This window comes from Dama dama, chromosome 14 (assembly GCF_033118175.1).
Source record: "Dama dama isolate Ldn47 chromosome 14, ASM3311817v1, whole genome shotgun sequence".
Taxonomy (NCBI): domain Eukaryota; kingdom Metazoa; phylum Chordata; class Mammalia; order Artiodactyla; family Cervidae; genus Dama; species Dama dama.
The window spans coordinates 66,423,433-66,445,466 of record NC_083694.1 but is presented as its reverse complement, the minus strand read 5'-3'; the positions used below and the strand labels follow the sequence as shown (position 1 = coordinate 66,445,466).

At 40.9% G+C, this 22,034-nt stretch overlaps 1 long non-coding RNA gene across 3 annotated transcripts in view; it reads left to right on the top strand.

The window, feature by feature from the left end:
* Positions 1-22,034, top strand: part of LOC133069675 (uncharacterized) — a 78,332-nt gene that overhangs the window by 6,451 nt on the left and 49,847 nt on the right. For 2 of the 3 annotated variants that reach the window (XR_009695918.1, XR_009695919.1), the window contains one exon: positions 6,120-6,567. The exons of the other annotated variant lie outside the window; for it this stretch is intronic. This is a non-coding gene — a long non-coding RNA (uncharacterized LOC133069675). Of the gene's footprint in view, positions 1-6,119; positions 6,568-22,034 lie in introns of those variants that run through there. 3 annotated transcript variants of the gene reach the window in all.

Sequence of the window (22,034 nt, the reverse complement as noted above, 5' to 3'; positions counted from 1 at the left end):
TTTTTAATAAGGAATACCTTATTTGCTTTCATCTCTTTTTTTTGTACTTTTAAAAAATGGAAGTATAGTTGATTTATGGTGTTGTGTTAGTTTAAGGTATATACCACAGTGATTCAGTTACATATATATGATATAGTATGTAAAAAATATCTATATTCTTGTTCAGATCCTTTTCCCTTATAGATTATTAAAAAATACTAAGTATAGTTCCCTGTGCTATACAGTAGGCCTGTGTTGGCTATCATTTTATATACTGTAGAGTGTATATGTTAATCCCAGTCTCCTAGTTTACCCCTTGCTATAGACTTTTTTGTAAATGCGCTTTTTCAAGCTGAGGAAGCTTCTTTCTATTCCTCCTTCTCTGAGAGTCTGTATGAGTGTGGGGTAGATTTTGTCAAGTGGTTTTGCTTTTTTTAAAAGATGCACTTTTATTCATTTACCTTTAAGATTTTTGAAATGATTCATTTATTTATTTCTGACTGCGCTGGGTCTTTGTTGCTCTGCGCTGGCTTTCTCTAGTTGTGGCGAGCAGGGCTTCTCTCTAGTTGCAGTGCATGGGCTTCTTATTGTGGTGGCTTCTCTTGTCGCGGCTTAGGTGCTCCACGGCACGTGGCATCCTCCCAGATCAGGGATCGAACCCGTGTGTCCCGCATTGGCAGGTAGATTCTTTACCACTGAGCCACCAGGGAAGCCCCTCAAACGTTTTTTCTTTATCCACTGATACGATCATGTGATTTTTCTTTTTCAGCCTGTTGGTATGATGGGTTCATTTATCGATTTCTTTTAAAAATATTTATGTTTTATTTTTGGCTGTGCTGGGTCTTTGTTGCTGTGCAGGCTTTTCTCTGGTTGCAGAGAGTGGGGGCTACTCTCTAGTTGCAGTGCAAGGCCTTACCGCGGTGACGTCTCTTGTTGGTAAGTGCGGGCTCCAGGCACGTGGGCTTCAGTGTTTGTGGCTCCCCGGCTCTAGGGTGTGGGCTCAGCAGTTGTGGCACGTGGGCTTAGTCGCTCCTCAACATGTGGGATCTTCCTGGATCAGGGATTGATCCTGTGTCCCCTGAACTGGCAGTTGGGTTCTTGATCACTGGACAACCAGGGAAGTCCCCGTTAATTGATTTTTGAATATTATTAATTCCCTCAATTTTTGTTTGAGGGTCTTTTTTAATCTTTCACTTGTGAATGTTAGTGTCTCAGGATGCAAATTTCTAGTCCGATTGTTTTTCCTCTGTACACGTTAAATATTTCACTCTGCTCTCTTTTTGTTTGCGTGGTTTCTAAGGAGAAGTCAGATGTGAATTGTATCTTTGTTCCTCTAGATGTAACTTGCTGGATCTGTGGTTTGATGTCTGACATTAATTTGGGGGGAATTCTGTTATTAGTGTTTCAAATATTTCTTCTGTTCCTTTCCTTCTTCTCCTTCTGGTATTAACATGACATGTACGTTATACCTTTTTTAGTTACCCCACAGTCCTTGATATTCTATTGTTACCCACCTCCCCACCCCCCACCCCGATCTTTGTTCTCTTTGCTTTTCTGTTTTCGAGGATTCTCTTGATACTATCCTTCAGCTCAGAGATTCATTTGTCAGCTGTGTCTAGTCTACTAAGAAGCCCATCAAAGATATTCTTCATTTCTTTTAGTGTTTTTGTTTTTATTGCTAGCATTTCTTTTTGGTTCTTTCTTAGGATTTCCATGTGCCTGCTTACATTGTCTATCTGTTCTTGTATGTTGTCTTACCCATTACCATCCTTACTATATTAATCATGCTTGTTTTAAATTTGCAATATGATAATGTCAATGTTTCTGTTCTGTTGCTTGCTCTGTGACTTCAGATGGTGGTTTTTTTTTTTCCTTTTGGCATGCCTTGTAATTTTTTTCTTAATAGCCAGACATGATATAATGTGTAAAGTGGCCTGCTGTAAATAGGCCTTTAGTAATGTCGTTGTGAGGTATGGAGAGAAAGGAAGCACTCTACAGTCTTATGCTTAGGGCTCACTCTTTTAGTGAAACTATGCCTCTGGATTGTGAACTTCATGGAGTTTCTTAGTTTTTTTCAACCCCCTTAGGTAGGACAGGGTGGTTAGACTGGAGTTAGTATTTCCATTCTCCCACATGGAAGACTAGAGGAGACTGAAGTTGGTTATTTTCCTTCCCCAGATCAGTTAGGCTCTGATAATATCCCAGCAGATTATGCTGGGGTTAACTAGTTTCCCCCAAGGAAAGTCTTGTTAAGAAGAACAGAATGCCATTGTATATTACAAAGTGGTTCCTTTTTTGCTCCTTGCTGGGAACATGAAAACACAAGGGACTTTTTCTCTGGTATGTACTATGGAAACCTGGTTGAGTTTCTGGAGGTAAATCTCATGGTGTTGTGGGGACCCCGATAACTGAGTTCCCTAGAGACTTTAAATCTCAAGCTTGTCCACACTGAGCTCTATCACTTTGTCAATTACAATTCAGATTTTCTTACCACAACCTTGATTCCCACCTGTGAGTCTTCCGTACGTGAATTTCTGCTCTGGTAAGCCATGACTCCCTTTATTCACTTGTCTGTCTCTCCTGTCTTACAGAGAGCAGTTTCCCTGTGTCTTTGCCCATCTCTTACAAATCTAAGAAGAGTTGTTGGTTTCTCACTCTGTATAGAATTTTACATGCTCTTAGGCTAGAGTGGTGACTTCTAAACTCCTTATTTGTGGAACTGGAAACTGAATGCCAGAAAATTTTAAAAAATAAAAAATTTAAGAGAGAAAGTGATAAAAAGGGTGCAAGAAAAAGTCCCAAATATTGAAGTGGGCAAAGGAAATAGAATATATGGTTGGTAGAAGATCACAAAGAAAATCAAAGCAAGGCAACTGAAGTGTAAAAGCTCATTCAAGAAAACTTTCTTAAAAGTTAAAAAAAAATTGAAGCTGAATACAGAAATAGCACACTGCATACCTGAGAATGGCAAAAGTATGACTAACACCAAGAAAAGGAAAAAATCTTTTGAGCTTCTAGAAGAAAAAGTGCACATGACTTACAAAGGAGACAAGTTTATCATTAATCACTTCTCAACAACAGTGTTTTATTGAGGGGGAGAAATGAATCAACATAGAGTTGACCCTTGAACAAGGCAGATTTGAACTCTGTGGATCCACTTATATGTGTTTTTCAATACTAAATACTACAGTACTCCACCATCCGTGGTTCTTTGAATCTGCGGGTGTGGCACCATGGACATGAAGGAACTGTGGATATGGAGTACCAAATATAACTTATACCTGAATTTTCTACTGTGTGGAGGGTCAGGTCCTCAACCTTTGTGTTGTTCAACCTTTGTATTTAAAATTAGGGAAAAAAGAATGAGCCAAGGATTTTACACCCAACAAAGCTAACATTTAAGTATAAAAGGCACAATAGTTATCAACATGTGAGTATTCACAGAGTATTGTTTGCATGAGCTTTTCCTGAAAAATCTACTAGAGAATATATTGTAGATGACTGAGGTGATGAAAAAGACACCAACATAAAACTTAAGCATTAAATAAACAGATGCTTGTAGAATTAGGACTAAGGGGGAAAGTGTATAGTGTATAATGACAATATTTTCTGACAGTGTAGATGTAACAGATCTGTTTTTTACTGGGGAAATAGAAAATATACAAAAATTTTAAAATATTTTAATAATCATATTGGTGGTAATATTACTGCTGTCATTCTGAGATTGTTGCTGTGTAACATGGGATAAAACAAATCATTTTGAGATGTTCTAAGTCTATTGTGCTTTTTGTTTTTAAGAACCAGAATTCTCAGAATGGATGAAAGAAGATTCCAATGTTTAGAGAAGTGGCTAGGTAAAAGCTCTGTAGTTTTGAATTTGAATAGAAGGTGTCAATATGCATTTATGAGATTTTTTTTTCTTTGAATTAATAGTATTTCCTAGTTTATTCCACCGAAAAGTCCTAGAAAATATGTCTAATTTAGCAAAGAACAACTCTAGCACTCAGACTCTGGTTCTGAAATACCATTTTTCTACAAAATAAATTAATCTTAGAGAAATAAGTCTGAGGTAGAAAATTTGTGAAATGAAACTGGAACATCTTTTATAACAAGGAAACTATAAAAGACTTCTAGGATCATGTCAAAAAGACACAGAGCCTCCCACTGGCCAAAGATGGAACAATTTGACCTTCAATGTTGAGAAAAATTGAAGCCCATCATGTATGTTTAATCCATGATTTGATAATGATATTAAAAACAATTATCTTCAGAGAATTATAGAGAACTAATTAATTATCTTGTAAACTAGGAAACAAAGGAAAAGAATCAAGCATTTACACTGATTTTTGTATGAACGATATCTCTGGGTATATCCACATATTAAATGAGGGACAGAGTTTCTTACAGAGTTGTTCTAGCTACAGAATGAAAAAGAAGCAATAAAATTAGATTATCACCCTTTTGTAACCCTCAATGGATGGATACAAGAATTAAACATCAATGGCTGCTAAGATTATGAAAAGAAAGACAACCAGACATTTTGTGACTCTTAATGATGTTGCTAAACACCACCTGTAGTCTTCATGAAGGGGTCCAAAAGTGGTCTGATACTTAACTGGACTGAGCTTGCCATTTGCTGGGAACACAGAAGTCATAGGAATGTGAACTTTTCCATAAGTATGTAGTCAGCAGGGGCTTCCCAGTTGGTTTAGTGGGTAAAGAATCTGCCTGCAATGCAGGAGATGCAGTTTGATCCCTTTGTCAGGAAGATCCCCAGAAGGAGGGCATGGCAACCCACTCCAGTATTCTTGTCTGGCCAATTACATGGACAGAGGAGCCTGGCAGGCTACAGTCCATGGGGTCACTAAGAGCTGCACATGACTGGAGCGACTGAACAAGCACATCCATATAGTCAGCAACGTCAAGACATTGGGAACCTAATATGTCAAACTTTCTGAAGTCTTCAACAGATAATTTATAAAGATATGAAAATGATGGAGATGAATGGAGATATGAAAATGCTAGATGAAAAGAAACATACTGAAGTTTTTAAGGGCACATCTAAACAACAGTATCTAGAGATACACGTTTAGGTGATAAAATGATTCTTTTAAATGCAAAGAAATTAAAATTATAACAGGATAACTGTTCCTTTGGGGGAAGGGAGGGATTATGATTGGGTGGGGTGCATGGAGGCACTTCTTGGGGATATTTCATATATTATATGTGTGTGTGTGTGTGTGTGCGCATTCTGTGCTTAGTAGCTCAGCTGTGTCCGACTCTTTGCAACCCCATGGACTGTAGCCCACCAGGCTTCTCTCTCTATGTTCAAGATTCTCCAGGCAGGAGAATACTGAAGTGGGTAGCCTATCCCTTCTTCATGGATAATATGTATATACACACATAATATATACACACAAATATACTACATAAATAAAAATAAAGTTGCTATTTCTATTTATATATTTTTCTATAAATGTATAAATAGAAATAGAGGATACTGGCTACCTTGTCCTTTTACTAGATGTAAGTTTCTACAGAGCTTCTGCTAGTTTTCATCACATTAGAAAAAGGCAGTGCTTCCTTGGGCATTTACTGCTATTGGCCAGTAAATACAAAATATATAATAATGACTATGAATGAAAAGTGCCTCTTTGATGGTGCTTTTGTATAATGTACAACCTGCGCAACATTATGAGATGGCCTCGAATCTCTGTTTCAGGTTCATCTCTGTTCAGTATTGTTACGGAAAGGGATTTTTTTTTTTTCCAAACATCCTTTTGGTTTTTGAGGGATTTTACTTCAGTGCAATTTAGCAATCCGTTGGGATAGACAAAGTGCTATTCTAGCTAATATTTCAGTGTTAGAAAGGTTTAAGAGGGTTGAGTGGCTGTGGAGGCAGGAAATTTGATGGTATTGTACCCCTGCTCTGGTTAGCACAAAGGCGAGCTCTAGACCCCATCTTGGCCAGGTCCAGAACTTGATTCATCATAATTCATCAGGTTCAGGGGGGTAGATCCACATTAGCAAAGGTTCAAAAGATTGTGATATAAATCAGAATGTCAGCTGATTAATTTCCTATCATAGTAACTGCTAAATGAATGAGGGTACTCACGTTATCTCTATTTTCTCCCTACTAGATAAGTACGTTTGAAGCCAGGAAGTTATGTGGTTTGCAAAGTGAAGTGGATGATCCTAATGGTTGGTGACATTCTCATCCCATTCTGGTCCACCCCCGTCTACTCCAGGGAGATACATGCCAGCTGGACCAAAACACTTGTGTCAACCGTGTCAGCATCGTGCAGTGTACACACTTACAAATTCTTGCTTTCTAGTTTACCTTTTCCTCGGCTCCACATAAAGGGAGAAAGGAAACACCTTCACAGTCAGAACATCTAGGTCAACCCTAGTGACGGGTGACACGGCAGCTGGAGCAGCCTGCTTGCTTCACGTTTAAAGAATTTCAGGTAAATGCATCTAACAGACTTGGACACAAAGGGGAACCAGCAGTGGTTCCTGGTCTTAAGTAGCTTATAGCCTGGTAGGACCAGATTCAAACATTCTTTGCCCATTTCTACTTGGCATATCTCTACCTGTCTACTATCTGTCTATAGTATGTGTGTGTGAGAGAGAGATGGAAATCAGAGAAAGCATCAAAATAAACCTTAGTTTATTTGGCCTGTGTCTGAGCAATGCGAGATTCAGATTACTGGGTCTCTGTCTAAATAAAGTTTTATTGGCTTTCTTTTCTTGGGCTTCTGTGTAACAGGACTGAACTATGCCTGAACTCAATCTATAAATTTTCCTAGATGGGATTCTGATTTACTGGGTCCTTTTGGAGGCAGGCCTGTCAGGTAGAAACTTGCTGTCTGGTCATGTATTTGAAGAAATCACAGTAATTTCCTCTGAGGGTGACAGGCACTGAGGAAGGGGACCAAATCTCTCCACGCTTCCTTTCATAGTGTAGGTCTGTGTGGTTGAGTCTGGCTGCTCTTGTTTCTTGGTGGTTGTTTTTTTTTTTTTTTTAAATCCAGCCTGGGACAAGGAACTATTGGTGCTGCTCTAGGTTTCTGGGCTTATCCTGCTCTGAGCTCAAGTGACCATGATGTGCAGCCCTCTCCTGTTCTTCGAACCCATCAGCCACGTGGCCACTATAGTATCTTCTCACATGCCTACCACCTGGTCTGCAAACAGAGGGTTTAAAATTAAGTGTGCTTTCTGTCTTGGAATTTTGAACTAATCTTTAGAACTCAAATGAGGAGTTGGCTATGACAGTGAAAGAATTAATTTGGAGAGTTGGATGCTTAAAAAAAAAAAAAAAAAAAAAGACTTAAAAGCCCCATCCGTTAAATATATTGGACCTGAAATGGAGATGATAGTGTGTATTTTGGATTTAAAAGAGTTTTGTAAAGAAATTTCTTTTCCATGAGTTTTTTGTTTAATTGCCTGGCAGGGTGGGAAATCCCAACACAACAGCATGGAACTGGGGCATGAAAAGCAGCAAGTGAAACGGATTTATGAAGCCCATAAATAAAAATGAAACTCAGTTCATTGTCCAAATTGAGTGGAAAGGCACAATCTATCCCAAGTCTGATAAGTAGAAGAATGGGACACACATAGAGGAAGTTCTTTCCATTTTAATAAGGCCAAATAAAGGTAACATTACTGAGGAGCTTCAGAAAAAGAGACATTTCCTTTTGCCAAACTTGACCAAGGAGGCATGTTACCCTTCTCCATGCTATGGGGGAAAATTGCACACTTTTCCAAAAAAAAGTACAATTGACTGCATGTTTAAACAGTGCCCCCAAATAAGCATTTTCCTATAAAGGCAAGAACAGTGAAAAGAATGAGAAAAAGCAAAGACCAAAGAGGCGGTCAAGGTAGGAGATTTTCATACTTCTGGAATTTGAGGCATTGCCAGCCTATTACTGTCCTCTCCTAAGAAGCACATTGGTACTTCACTGTTCTTCAAAGACTGTTTATTCCTGTAGAAATGGATCAGATAAGACAGAGGTGAACATCAGCTGTGAACAGCTATAGTTTGAAAAAAAAGTATGATGGAGAGTGCTTGTAACTTGAATGGCAGGATATCTGTGCTCTGTGGCTCATCAGTGAGGCATGGGCCACAGTCTGCTTCCTACTCCTCTTTGATTACCAGCCCCTGCTTATCTTGTATGTCAATTCAGCCTGTTTTCTTTCCAACTAAATTTCTGTGTTTTTTAGATTTTTTTTTTTCTTTGTAGCTTTTTGCTGGTCCATTATCAGCCTCTTCCTGGGCCTGGTTGTGACAAGGGCAGGTATACCAGTTGGTTGGTATAAGTTAAGAACCCAATCACTAGTCATAAAACTAGAGGGAAGCCAGTGGGCTTATAAAGACATCAAACCCAGGCATGAAATTACCATCTTTAACATGGAACTAAAAACTCACTCATCAATCATTTAATAAACATTTTGAACACTTGTACTACTCATCCTGCTAGGCATTTACATGATTCAAAGATAAATTAGACCTGGCTCCCGCCCTCAGTAATCCCATAGCAACGGGCAGAGTCCTCATTTCCTCCCTCAGTGTTCATCAACACCCCCAGGCCACTCCAAGAAACATTCAATCTAGGTAAAAATGGCATGTTTGCTTTGCAAATGTGGCTTCCAGACAAGTTCTCTAAGCTCCTTCCAACTGGATTGCTCCCTAAACCTGTCTTATAAATAGAAATTCTGAAGCTACACTGGGAGTGCACTGAAAATACACTCTGGCAACTAAAGGGCTGCATAATCAAACCATCTCTTCATCCATCTCTTTATTCATGCACAATTCAAGGCTGAAGAAGACCAGTAGATTCCCTCCCACTTTTTTGTGCAAACTTTTGGGAACATGGTGTTACCTTTTGCACACTGGAGAGAAACCACCCCTCTCTGGGAGATGATGAAATTTCTTCCACTGTTTCCTTTCACCCTTTAGCTTCAAGAATTGACTCTACAGCAACTTAGCCCACTGGATTGAGAACATGTCCAATGCAGACTCCTGGATTTGACCTTCCTTGTTTGGTGTTCTATCCTTGGATCACTAAAGACTGGCTGGGAGGAGCTTCTCACATGGTGAGAATTTGACTACTTAAATTACTGCAAAGAGAAGAACTTTACTGGTAGATAAAGCAAGATATGTACCAGTGAAATAGAGGAAGAATCTTCACTGAAAATTGGAGTCCAGAGAGACTAAAGTCAACCTGTTTACACTGAATAAGTGAAAGGCACTTCTTTGCAAAGGATCAGAGTATTTTGACTACAAGAAAGAGGTTCCCTGTTATGTGAAGGGGAAATTCCACTGGGCAGAACCCTCCCACACCATTCTGCTTTCGTGATCTGATTTTGAGTTCACCAAGGAGCCTTCTGATTAATAACTCAGCTTTCTTTCCTAAATACATTGATATTGGGAAGAGGAGACATGAGAATTCCAAGCTCTATAAGAGACTTTCTTAACTCCTCTGTTAAAGATTATAAATTAATACACTGGTTTATTGGCTAATTATATGTGAATTTGGTACAAATATGTTCATCTGTAAGAAAACCTGGTTGGTGAGGTGGGGATCCATCTCTGGAACATGTTGCCTGAGGTGCTTGAGAACCCTTTTCCTGTGACCACCCTATGGCATCTTCCTAGGTGCTGCCCAGAATCCAGTATGCTCCCCATTACTTTTCACTCAAGGAGGAGACTGTCCATCAGACTGTGTGCTAGTTAGGTTGTGGGCTTTACAGGTTTTATGTCTTTCTCCTCCTTACCACCTTAAGATAGGCAATAATTTCCTAAAAGGAAGTGGAGTTGTCAGTAGTAGTATGCAAATTAACATAATCATGAAGAAAAAAAGGAAGAACTGCAGACCCTCTTAAATCATGGTGGGGTAACTGTTTGGATTTGCTGATGTAGACTTGACCAATGAGTACTCCTTATATAGTGTTCTTTGCAAAAGAGGGAAAAAGAGAGAAACCTCACCATTAAAATCAGGCCAACCTCCTCTTTGAATAACTTTGACACAGATGAGGGAAAAACCAGAAGGAAAAATTTGAAAGTTTACTTCAGGTTGAGAATTTCTAATTCTACCACTTTTGTGTGTGTGTTGTTGTTTGATAGACATGACAGCATCTCCTCATTATTATGGAAAATATAGGGTTGGTGGTAATTACTATCTGAATATGAATGGGAGCAGAAGTGGGCATAGCCTGCACTGGCCTTTCTTTGACAAGGTATAACTTTCTTCTGAATTTCTGTGTTAATTAATGCTTATTTAAAAACCACTTTAATTGGTAGTAAACACCTCAACTTTTTGTACTCATTAAAATGCAGCCATTGATGTGTGATGGATTTTTTTTTTAAAGCTTAATTAACTTTCCTTCTGTATATATAACCTATAATAATGACAAACATATTGGGAAAAAAATTACCCCTGCTTTTCCCCCCTACTCTCCCTACCCCCATTATAAAGACATTTTTAGCTATGGATGCCTTACTTTGTTAGGATCAGATGCCATTAACTTGGCATTTTGGAGAAGAGTAGGTGGCAGGAAATCAAAGCTTTTTGAGACATTGGTCATTTCTAAACCAAATATTCATGTTTCCACTGGAGAAACAGGCAATTTTTTTTTAAGTAAAGAAAAAGTTAAAAAAAAAAAAATCAATATTCTAGATGACTCAAGACTTACCTTGAGTAACTTTGCGGAAAACATAGAATTCTAACGATGTTCTTGGAAATCTTTTCTTAGAGTGGTTATAATTGTGTGTGCGTTAGTCTCTCAGTCATGTCTGACTCTTGGTGACCCCATGGACTGTAACCCACCAGGCTCCTCTGTCCATGGAACCCTCCAGGCAAGAATACTGGAGTGGGTAGCCATTCCCTTCTCTGGGGGATCTTCCCAACCCAGGGATTGAACCTGGGACTCCCACATTGCAGATAGATTCTTTACAGTCTGAGCCACCAGGGAAGTAGGCACTGAGTAATACATGCCTACCCTCTTTCATTAGGAGAAGTAATTACTGCTAAGATAATATAATTGCCTTAGAGAAAAAGCCTTAATAGTCTCACTACCCTAACACAACAATGATTTTCAATTGTTCATTATCCCCTCGCATTCTTTGTCCACAAGAGTACAAAGTGGTCAAACAGTAAAACCACAGTCAGCAGGTATAGAAGGAAGTTGACCAGAGCATCAGTAAGATGGGAAGAAGTAGAGGAATGAAGAGGAATAGATTTGTGGTTTAACAAGCATTTTACATTTAACAAGCATGGGAAATTTGGGTTTTATCAAGAATTGGGGACCAACAGCTACAGGGCCATGACATGTGAGGACCACTACAGGAAATTTTTAGTTACTTAGAGTCTCTTAGAATTCTTCTTCTTTGTCAACAGGGAGAGTAAGTCTTATCATTTGATCAGATTGATTTGTTCCCTCAAATTATCTAACTCCTGTCAAATTGCAGTCTCAGACCCATTAGTGAGGACTGCTGTCAGAATTCTAATATTTAATTTAATTTAATATATACAAAATACTGTAATATGTAGTTAATATAAAACTGCTAATGATATATTTTACAGTCTTTCTTCTCATACTGTCTTCAAAATTCAGTTTAGATTTTATGTATTTTAAAAAAACTTATTCATTTATTTATCTTCGGCTGTTTTGAGTCTTCATTGCTGCGTGCTGGCTTTCTCTAGTTGTGGCGAGTGGGGGCTCCTCTTTGCTGTGGTGCACAGGCTTCTCGTTATGGTGGCTTTTTCCTTGTTTCAGAGCATGGGCTCTAGGCATGCAGGCTTCAGTAGTTGTGGCACACAAGCTTAGTTGCTCTGTGGCATGTGGAATCTTTCTGGACCAGAGATGGAACCCATGTCCCATGCATTGGCAGGCAGATTCCCAACCTCTGAACCACCAGGGAAGTCCCCAGTTTAGATTTTAGATTTGTAACACATCTCAATCCAAATACTAATTTTTTTTCAGATGCAGAATTTTCAATAGTTAATGGGAAGCACAGTCCTATCCAAACAATCAAGTTATTGGTAAAATATTTTCTATGGCTTCAGTTTTTTAATTTAAATGATTTAGAATTGAATAAAATGATTATTTCAGTTCTTCGGTAGCAATAGCCACATTTCAAGAGCTCAATAGCCACATGTGCCTTGTGGCCATTGGCTCGAAGGTGGCTCTGTTGGGTGGAGTCCCACCCAGATTCAAGGAAAGAAAATATAAATCCCACCTCTCAATGAAAGAAGGAGCAAAATTTTTTTAAAATGTGAGAACAGAAATATTGTGACAATCTGCTCCAAGTTCCGTTGGTTTATTCTCCATGTTTCATAGTGAAGACTTTCCTCTAACACCTGTTTACTAAAACCAAAGCCCTTAGAGTTTGGTTGCAAGGTCTGTGTGTGGGGCCAGACTTATCTGTTGGTAGACGTCACTGAAGGGTGATTGACGGGAGCAGGTCATCTTACTCGGGATGCATCCCAGATCAGCATCTTTGATTGTGCTTCTTAGTTCGGGTTCTTCAGAGAAGAATCAGTTTCCTTAGTGTGTATGAGCCTAGCTGTCAGCCTTCACCTAATGCCATTGTGTCAGTAAAGCATCTCACCTCTTCCTTCTGTAGCGCCTGGTGTCTTCATGAGAGCCACTCTGATCTAATAGTGTGAAAATTAAATCTCCCAAATTCATGGAGTTGGGGAGGAGTGATCTCTGGGTTGCCCCAGGTAGGACTGGGGAGCAGCCAACTCTCCCCTCCTAACCCCACCCCTCACCCTGCCTCCTGAGGAAGGCCCCTGAGCCTCCCTGGACCTCTACTGTGAAGCAACCCCATTTTGGGGCCTCCTCTCTACAGGCTCTTAGGTGTCATATTTTTCCACTGCACTGAACCAGTTATCACTCATGCATCTAACCTTCCATCCCCAAAATGTTTGGAAAGAGTTGTTGTAAACTGTCTTCTCCTCTCCTGTTTTCTGTGTCTTTTGTTCCTTTGCTCATTATTTTAACAGGGTATAGGGGGAAAGCAGAGGTAGATTTAAGGAAGTAAAGCTCCAATGTCCTGCTAATACATGTGACAATGCCACCAGAAAGAATGTCAGGCCGTTTGGTTCCTCAGAACTTCTGGATGCTGGGTTCAACAGTTGTGCTACTTTTGAAACAGACTCAAAGACTTAGACAACAAACTGATGGCTGCCGGGGGAGATGAATGGAGGGAAGGGATAGTGAGCGAGTTTGGGATGGACGTGTACACACTGCTATATTTAAAATGGGTAACCAACATGGGCTTGCTGTATAGCACATGGAACTCTGCTGAATGGTATGTGGCAGCCTGAATAAGAGGGGAGTCTGCGGGTAGAATGGACACATGTTTATGTTACGACTTAGTCCCTTTGCTGCTCACCTGAACTATCACAACATTGTTTGTTAATTGTCTATAACACCAAAATAAAATAAAAAGTTAAAAAGAAAACAATTTTGCTGCTTTTAAAATTAAAATTTAGCATGACATTTCACTATAAATTACAGTCCATATAATGGCCAGTCAAGAAGTATTCACTGGGCAGCTGCTGCTGCTGCTAAGTCACTTCAGTCGTGTCTGACTCTGTGCGACCCCATAGACGGCAGCCCACCAGGCTCCTCCGTCCATGGGATTTTCCAGACAAGAGTACTGGAGTAGGTTGCCATTGCCTTCTCCCACTGGGCAGCTAGTAGATGCCAAACATTGTCATGGCCCTTGGAGTGCAGGGGCAAACAGGGCAGAAAAGGCATGTAGTTCAGTGCTTCTCAAATTTTTGTGTATGCACATCACCTGGGGGTTTATTGAAAATGCAGATTCTGTTTCAGTAGATCTACAGTAGGGCCTGAGATTTTCCCAATAGATAAGCCTGTCCACCCACACAGAACTTCCAGTCAGCTTCTGAGCACTTCATTCTCAATATGAACGGACATTAGAAGAAAGTCCCTAGCATGCAAGATGTTTCCTTTCATTACGAACTTTGCTCAGGAGTAATATGCCCTGCTCATCTATGCTTTTACAATGTCTCTGCTTGGCCAGAAGTTGGCTAATGGCCATTTATGGGTTTCTACATCTGTTTGCCAACAAAGGTCTGTCTGTTCAAGGCTATGGTTTTTCCAGTGGTCATGTATGGATGTGAGAGTTGAACTGTGGAGAAAGCTGAGTGCCGAGGAATTGATGCTTTTGAACTGTGGTGATGGAGAAGACTCTTGAGAGTCCCTTGGACTGCAAGGAGATCCAACCAGTCCATCCTAAAGGAGATCAGTCCTGGGTGTTCATTGGAAGGACTGATGCTGAAGCTGAAACTCCAATACTTTGGCCACCTCATGCGAAGAGTTGATTCATTGGAAAAGGCCCTGATGCTGGGAGGGATTGGGGGCAGGAGGAGAAGGGGGAGACAGAGGATGAGATGGCTGGATGGCATCGCTGACTCGATGGACATGAGTTTGAGTAAGCTGAGGGAGTTGGTGATGAACAGGGAGGCCTGGCGTGCTGCAATTCATGAGGTGGCAAAGAGTTGGACACGACTGAGCAACTGAACGGAACTGAACTGAACGTCTGTTATATTCACCGGGTCCTAGGACTGGAAAGGACTTAAGAAGTGATCTAAAGACCCATTTGTAGTGCTTATATTCCTGTTGTTGTTTGCTTATGAGTTAAGCCTCAGCTGTTAAGATTGTTGGATCATGTCTTCATAGTGAGCACCCAGCGGAAGGGTTGAGGTGTGCTAGGAGATTATCACGCCAACTGCTCTCACTGTGGCTCCTCTGCACAGGGCACAGGTTTGACCGTAGGCGCCCCCTCTCTGCCCCAGGGGTGTTAGAGCCCCTCCAGACACCTGTGACTAAGACTCGGGCTGGGAGAAACCCAGGATCAGAGCTCCTGTAGGTATTCAACTGAAAGTGGTCAAGCAGGAGATGGCAAGAGTGAACAACATTTTAGGAATCGGCAAACTAAAATGGACTGGAACGGGTGAATTTAACTCAGATTACCATTATATCTACTACTGCAGGCTAGAATTCCTTAGACGAAATGGAGTGCCCATCATAGTCAACAAAAGAGTCTGAAAAGCAGTACTTGGATGCAATCTCAGAAATGACAGAATGATCTCTGTTCATTTCCAAGGCAAACCATTCAATATCACGGTAATCCAAGTCTATGCCCTGACCAGTAATGCTGAAGAAGCTGAAATTGAATGGTTCTATGAAGACCTACAAGAACTTCTATAACTAACACCCAAAAAAGATGTCCTTTTCATTATAGGGGACTGGAATGCAAAAGTAGGAAGTCAAGAGATACCTGGAGTAACAGGCAAGTGTGGCCTTGGAATACAGAATGACGCAGGGCAAAGGCTAATAGAGTTTTGCCAATAGAATGCACTGGTCATAGCAAACACCCTCTTCCAACAACACAAGAGAAGACTCTACACATGGTCGTCACTAGGTGGTCAATACTGAAATCAGATTGATTATATTCTTTGCAGCCAAAGATGGAAAAGCTCCATACAGTCAGCAAAACAAGACTGAGAGCTTACTGTGGCTCAGATCATGAACTCATCATTGCCAAATTCAGACTGAAATTGAGGAAAGTGGGGAAAACCACTAGACCACTCAGGTATGACCTAAATCAAATCCCTTACAATTATACAGGAAGTGACAAATAGATTCAAGAGATTAGACCTGATGTGCAGAGTGCCTGATGAATTATGGACGAAGGTTCATGACATTGTACAGGAGACAGGGATCAAGACCATCCCCAAGAAAAAGAAATGCAAAAAGGCAAAATGGCTGTCTGAGGAGGCCTTACAAATAGCTGTGAAAAGAACAGAAGCAAAAGGCAAAGGAGAAAAGGAAAGATATACCCATTTGAATGCAGAGTTCCAAAGAATAACAAGGAGAGATAAGAAAGCCTTCCTCAGTGATCAGTGCAAAGAAATAGAAGAAAACAACAGAATGGGAAAGACTAGAGATCTCTTCCAGAAAATTACAGATACCAAGGGTACATTTCATACAAAGATGGGCACAATAAAGGACAGAAATGGTACGAACCTAACAGAAGCAGAAGATATTAAGAAGAGGTGGCAAGAATACACAGAAGAACTATACAAAAAAGATCACGATGGTGTGATCACTCACCTAGAGCCAGTCATCCTGGAATATGAAGTCAAATGGGCCTTAGGAAGCATCACTATGAACAAAGCTAGTGGAGGTGATGGAATTCCAGTTGAGCTATTTCAAATCCTGAAAGATGACACTGTGAAGGTGCTGCACTCAACATGCCAGCAAATTTGGAAAACTCAGCAGTGGACACGGGACTGGGAAAGGTCAGTTTTCATTCCAATCCCCAAGAAAGGCAATGCCACAGAATATTCAAACTACTGCACAGTTGCAGTCATCTCACACACTAAGAGAGTAATGCTCAAAATTCTCCAACAGGCTTCAACAGTACATGAACTGTGAAACTCCAAATGTTCAAGCTGGATTTAGAAAAGGCAGAGGAACCAGAGATCAAATTCCCAACATCCGCTTTCAGAAAAATACCTACTTCTGTTTTACTGACTATATCAAAGCCTTTGACTGTGTGATCACAACAAACTGTGGAAAATTCTGAAAGAGATGCAAATACCAGACCACCTGACCTGCCTCCTGAGAAATCTGTATGCAGGTCAGGAAGCAACAGTTAGAACTGGACATGGAACAACAGACTGGTTTTAAATTGGGAAAGGAGTACGTCAAGGCTGTATATTGTCACCCTGCTTATTTAACTTATATGCAGAGTACATCATGAGAAATGCTGGACTGGATGAAGCACAAGCTGGAATCAAGATTTCTGGGAGAAATATCAATAACCTCAGATATGCAGATGACACCACCCGTATGGCAGAAAACGAAGAAGAATTAAAGAACCTCTTGAGGAAAGTGAAAGAGGAGAGTGAAAATTTGGCTTAAAACTCAACATTCAGAAAACTAAGATCATGGTGTCTGATCCCATCACTTCATGACAAATAGATGGTGAAACAATGGAAACAGTGAGAGACTTTATTTTTTTGGGCTCCAGAATCACTGCAGATGTTGACTGAAACCATGAAATTAAAAGACGCTTACTCCTTGGAAGAAAAGTTATGACCAACCTAGACAGCATATTTTTCCAGTAGTCATGTATGGAGGTGAGAGTTGGACTATAAAGAAAGCTGAGTGCAGAAGAACTGATGCTTTTGAACTGTGGTGTTGGAGAACACTTTTGAGAGTCCTTTGGACTGCAAGAAGATCCAATCAGTCCATCCTAAAGGAAATCAGTCCTGAGTGTTCATTGGAAGGACTGATGCTGAAGCTGAAACTCCAATACTCTGGCCACCTGATGCAAAGAACTGATTCATTTGATAAGACCCTAATGCTGGGAAAGATTGAAGGTGGGAGGAGAAGGGGACAACAGAGAATGAGATGGTTGGATGGCATCACCGACTTAATGGATGTGAGTTTGGGTAAACTCCGGGAGTTGGTGATGGACAGGGAGGCCTGGCGTGCTGCAGTCCATGGGGTCGCAAAGAGTTGGACACAACTGAGTGACTGAACTGAACTGAACTGAGACAGCATATTGAAAAGCAGAGACATTAACTTTGCCAACAAACGTCCATCTAGTCAAAGTCATGGTTTTCCAGTGGTCATGTATGAATGTGAGAGCTGGACTATAAAGAAAGCTGAGCGCAGAAGAATGGATGCTTTTGAACTGTGGTTTTGGAGAAGACTCTTGAGAGCCCCTTGGACTGCAAGGAGATTCAACCAGTCAATCCTAAAGGAAATTAGTTCTAATATTCATTGGAAGGACTGATGCTGAAGCTGAAACTCCAATACTTTGGCCACCTGATGCGAAGAACTGAGTCCTTGGCAAAGACCCTGATGCTGGGAAAGATTGAAGGTGGGAGGAGAAGAGGGCAGCAGAGGATGAGATGGTTGGATGGCATCACCGACTCCATGGACATGAATTTGAGCAAGCTCCAGGAGTTGGTGATGGACAGGGAGGCCTGGCATGCTGTGGTCCATGACTGAGTGACTGAACTGGACTGAACTGAGGTATTTAATATTGGTAGCTTGTTTCTTTTTGTATCTATGTCCGAATCAGTGGACATGAATTTGAGTAAACCCCAGGGGACAGTGGAGGATAGAGGAGCCTGGTGTGCTGTTGTCCATGGGGCCACAAAGAGTTGGACATGACTCAGCAACTGAGTGACAACAACCGTGTATGTTTTTTTGCATGTTTCCCCTCCCACTAGATCTTTTGCATATTTATATTTTAAATATATATTTATACATGTGTATTTCTGTATATATTTTTCCCCTCCTGCTAGATCTTGGATGCTTAAAAAATTGCCCAAGTTCTAGAAACAGCAATGTCACCCGGAAGCTTGTGAGAATCCCAGGCCCTACCCTGGGACAGAATTTGTAATTTTCATAAGATCCCTTGGTGATGTGCAGGCATATTTAGGAAGTTTGAGAAACACTACATGATGTGGCTTTTCTGCTTTGTTTACCTCAAATGTTGGGCAGTGATGGCGTGTGATGGCGTGTGCTGGCTGTCCAGGAAGTACTAGTCAGCTGGTCCTCAGCAGGTCAGGCGGCAGCGTGAGCAGAGGGGTCTCCATGCCATGAGCTCCTGGTGAACTCGAAGATGGGTGGAAGAGGAGAAGGTAAGGAAAAATCTTTGCTTGGTGCCTGGGAACTCAAACCTATTTGGAAGCCCCAGGAACAACATCCAGTGTTCCTTACACGATTCATCTCAAAAGTTTCCAGACTGAAACTGACCTTTGAGATTCCTCCCATTCCTAAAGCACTTCTGGAAACTCAGTGCCATCCCAGACTCCTTCCAGCTCTGAGGGGTCTGGGACATTAGGGCGGATTTCACACCTGCTTGGCTGCCGGAACCCCGGCCTGTGATGCAGCCCTAGGGCGGGCGGCCTCTTCACCATACAGGGCTGGGTGTCTCCTGACAAAGGTCAGTGTAGGATGGGCCAAAGGCCTGGAGAATCCAGCACTTTCCTCCCAGCCATGCTGAACTATTTTATGAACCCCTGGATTTCAGAAGAGCTAACTTGAGGATAGTCTTATATTACCAAAAGGTTTTGTAAATAATTTAACAACAAGGCTCTGAATAATGTTTTGTATTTAATTAGTATATCAACTGAAAAAATAAAAATAAAACACCCCTTTGATGGAGCTATCATGTTGCTCAATAAAGACAATTGTTTAGGATTGTATTTAGGCAGTATAGAAGGTTGAGCCAAAGCTTTCCTCACCCTAGAACAGACCCTGGAATAATTAAAATCACTGAAGTCCTGATACAAATTTGGTTTGTTTAAAATAAAAGTTTTCCTCTAATTTAAAATCATATATATTCATTAATAAGAACGTGAAGGGCACCGCGTCCCTCCCACCTGCCCGCCGGCCGGGTTTGCGGCGCCCCCCCCCCGACCCAAAAAAAAAGAACGTGAAAATGTAGACACTTTCAAAGAAGAAATAAAAAGAACTCATCACTCAGAGATAGTCAGTGGTAACCTTTTTAATATATTTTCTTCTAGTCTTTTTATGCATATAATGTGTTGTTATATAAAATTGAGATGATTCTGTTTAGAAGGTTTTGCATCTTTTTGTTTATCTAACATATTATAAGCTATTTTCACATCCTTTGAGACATTCTTTGAAAACATCATTTTGCTTTACCCATGATATTCTCTTACATGGTTATTCTGTTTTTGTTGTTGCTGTTTTCTTAATGACTCTTCTTTTGCTGATTACTTAGACTATTTCCAATTTTTGCTGCTACTAATAATGCTATAGTCTTCTTTCCTGGAGCCTCTTTGGGAAACAGTCTGAAATCATGCAAACTCTTTACTACTAGATCAAGTTAGAATTTAAGATATACTTTGCAATATACTTGCCAAACCACTTTCTAGAGTAAGGTTCCAGAAACTTACTCCTGGAGAAAGTTGCTCTGGCTTTATGGAACTAGTTGCTTGAAAAGTGCAGAGTCAAAAACCCCAGCTTCAATCAGTTGAGAGTTCTGCTTAGCTCAGTTTGACTCAGCGAATGGGAGGCTGTGCCCATAGCTGAGCTTGAGGGAGGCATGGAAACAGAGAGTAGAAGTTAGGAGTGGCAGCTGGGGGCTCAGTTAGATGGCATCAGCGTTTCTGATGTCTTGGGTAAGGCAAATCCATTGCCAAGTGCGTCACCGCGGACTTCCTGGTAATGGATTCTTCTGGCTATCTTTCCTTGTCCCTGCCAACTCCCCTCTTCAGAGTCCCCAGCCCTTTCTACCTTCACCTCTGTTCTGCTTTGCTCTTCCATCAACTGTTTTTTAAAAAAAATATTTATATACTTGTTTGGCTGCTCCAGGTCTTAATTACAGCACATGGAATCTTCAATTTTCTTTGTGGCATGTGGGACCTAGTTCCCTGACCAGGGATCAAACCTTAGCTCCCTTGATCAGGAGCACAGTCTTAGTCACTGAACTACCCAGGGAGGTCTCTCATCAACTGTTTTGACCTGTAACTTTTGAGAATCAGGTTGCTGCTCTTAAATTGCACTGGGGTGAGATTAGGGGACAGGTATTCCATCACAACTGACAGACCTCATCATTACTGTTTTAGGATAAGCTGCTGCTGCTGCTGCTAAATCGCTTCAGTCGTGTCCAACTCTGTGCGACCCCATAGACGGCAGCCCACCAGGCTCCTTGGTCCCTGGGATTCTCTAGGCAAGAATACTGGAGTGGGTTGCCATTTCCTTCTCCATAGGATAAGCTAGGTAATGCTATAGTAACCAGTAGCGGCAAAAGCTTAGTGACTTTACATAATCAGGTTTCTTTCTTACTCAGGTGGCTGTCATTCAATGGAGTATGACCTAACAGTCCAGCCTGCTTGGATTTTATGGCACCTTGATATTAAAACATGATTTCAGGATGACCAAGGCAAGTGATGAGTACACAGAAAATTGAGCATCATCTAAGTGCTTCAACCTGGACGTGACACAGAGTGATAGCTTTTGGGTCAAAACCAAGCACATGACCTCACCTGATTACCTGGGGTTAGGAAAATGTGATTGTCTATATGTTCAGAGGGGAAAGAGAACTGGAAATGTGGGTGAGCATCATGATGTCTATCTGAATTACCAAAAGAGAGAGAGAGAGAGATCTTAAAATACAGTCCAAACACAGTAATTAGAGAAAAACATCATTATTAAATATGTGTAAGCAGCACCGATAAATAATGACTTATGAGAGCATCTATTATATAGGTTTTATATTTCAAATAGAATTTGTTGTTTACAAATATGTGAAGCTGTATGCCCCACAGTGAGAACAACATAAAATTAACTTGGATGTCATTATGGAGCTCAAAGTAACCCAGGAATCTACCTATATTTTCTATACAAATTGCAACATTTAAAGGGAGGGCATTATGATTTAGCTAATTGTGAGGGGACCACAGGCATGTTTTAATCTGTGTGCCATGCTATTTGACTGGTAAACTTCTTAGAACTCAACTGCTGCGCTGAGCAGGACTCTAAGTCAGCCTCTAGGCTCAGGGAAGAAGAGGGCAGGAATCCATGCATTCAACAGATATTTACAAAGCACTGCTGAGCGAGCTCTCCTCCGAGTGCCAACGCCTGCAGCTCACGTCGAGCTATCAGCATCCTTTAGTGGTGTCTGTCATGGGATGCCTGCGTGCACACACACGTGTGTGTGTTTATGTGTGTGTGTGTCTTGTGGGTCAGGGAAGTGGAGGCATGTTATTGTCTACATATTTCTGTCCCTGAGCTAATGTGACTGTCGTTAGTGCCACATTAATTCAAGCAGTAGAAGTAATTGCTAATCGGCTCTCTCTCACATGCACTCTCATGAGAAGGATGTAAGTTTTGAAGTGCTTTCCCCTGATCATGAGGAGTCCCACAGAACTAACCACATGCTTCCTCCCTGTGACATGCGTTTTCAAGGAAAATAAAGGTGTTAATGGAGCACCATCTCCTTTTATGTTTCTCTTTCCCTAGCT